The sequence below is a fragment of the Pteropus vampyrus genome, unplaced genomic scaffold, assembly GCF_000151845.1.
Source record: "Pteropus vampyrus isolate Shadow unplaced genomic scaffold, Pvam_2.0 Scaffold205, whole genome shotgun sequence".
NCBI lineage: Eukaryota > Metazoa > Chordata > Mammalia > Chiroptera > Pteropodidae > Pteropus > Pteropus vampyrus.
The window spans coordinates 327,079-329,022 of record NW_011888986.1 but is presented as its reverse complement, the minus strand read 5'-3'; the positions used below and the strand labels follow the sequence as shown (position 1 = coordinate 329,022).

At 28.4% G+C, this 1,944-nt stretch overlaps 1 pseudogene; it reads right to left on the bottom strand.

The window, feature by feature from the left end:
- Positions 1-1,719: 1,719 nt before the first annotated feature.
- On the bottom strand, positions 1,720-1,838 carry LOC111746926 (annotated as a pseudogene).
- Between the last annotated feature and the right edge of the window lie 106 nt (positions 1,839-1,944).

Genomic DNA, 1,944 nt, shown 5'->3' with positions numbered 1-1,944 from the left:
ACAAACATACCACACTAATGTACAATGTTAATAATAGGGGAAATGGAGGATGAGGGATGTATGGAAACTCTCTGCACTATCCTTGTTATTTTTCTGAAAATCTAAAACTGTTCTATAATTAAAAAAAATTTATTTAAAAAATTAAATTTATGTATGTACGTATATATATATTATATATCATCATGTTTATGATTAACTACCTTTATAGCACACTTAAATAATTTCCTTCTAGCTTATAATTTTTTCTTTCTTCTCTCCCTCCCACCTTAATTTTTGTTTGTTTTGTTGCCTACTATGTTTTCAGGTCTATAACATATATATTTTATTTTTAAACTACACTTATTGCCTTAAAGATTTGTCTATAAATTGGTTATATTGAAAAACTAATACATGGCAATCACAGTATTATTATTGTGGAAATATTTATGTAGCACTATATAGTATTGTTGGGGGAATATGGAAGAAACATAATCCTTTATGTCTTTCTTAACTGAAATCAATCTTTTAAAAAAATTTCTTTCTTCTTTTACTTCTCTCTTTAAGAATCTTGTATCTTATGCTGTCATAGTCTTTAAATTCTCTTATTTTTAAAAAATATTATCTCAACAATTTTTAATTCATACAGGTTCACGGGTAAAGTTACTTTTTATATATCAGAAAATGTTTTAGCTTTGACATTGGCTTTGTGAATTGTATGGCATAGAACTTCAAGTGAAAATAATTTTCTCTCTCAACTTTGAACAATCATTATGTTATTTTTTAAATCTATTTTTACTGATTAGAAATCTTATGTAATCTAAGTGATTTGTTTGCCAATTTTTTCCCTGCCTGTGGCAGCTTTTAATATTCTCTTTACATTTTGAGTTGTAAAATTGCACTAGGAATGTCCAGGTGAGTATCTTTTCTGTTTTTATTAATTTATCTTTTACAACACACAGTGGGGTCATTTCGATGTGAACATATGAATACTTTACTTTATTATATTTAACATTGTTATTATTTCTATTCTTGTTTGATGTTTTTTCTCTTTTTCGTTATTATCTTTCTCCTAGAAATACTATTAGTTGAACCCTTGGATTCCTGGATAACAATATCCGTGTTGCCAAGTTTTTCCTCTTATTTGTTCATTTTTCCTTTTTTCTTGAATATCTTTGAAGAGTTTTTCAACATCTTCCAGATCCTAGATAATATCTTTGGCCATTTTCTTTTAATCATTCAACCCTTTTACTAACATTTTCAGTCTGGCAATATTATAATTTCCAAAAATACTTTATTATTTTCCTATCATTCTCTTTTCATGGAAACCTTTTCTTATTTTACTAATATTACCAGACATCTCAAATCTCTCTGAAGATGTTCAAATTAGTTAAATGTTCTTTCCTTTTTTCTTGAATTATTTATTTCCTCTGGCAAAGTTTTTTTAATTGTTTATATTTTTAATTCATCATAGTCTTTCTCTTTCCTTAAATAAATTGTGATTCTTGTTTTATGTTTATGAATGTGAAGTTACTTTGTTACAGATTTTTTTTTATTTTTGAGCCTCTGAACATTTTGTAATATTTCCTATTAAAACCTAAAAAATGAAACTACCTATTGAATTTCACTTCATGTCATTCTCTTTTTTTTTTCTTTTTTTTTTAGGCAAGGCAACCCTTGATTGGCCTCACAGATTGCAAGGACCCTGTCAGCTTACAATCCCTTATTTTTTTTTATTTTTTACGCCTACAGCACCTGTTCTTCCTAGGTGGTCTCCCAACCAAGTACTAACCAGGCCCAACCCTACTTAGTTTCCAAGATCAGACGGGATTGGGCTTGTTCAGGGTAGCCTGGTCATAGACCCATTTTTTATAGTAAAGCTTCATTGAGTGATATAACTAATGGAACTTATGTGATTTAGGTGTCATATTCATTTTCTTCTTATCCTGTTTCTGTATACTCTGTTCC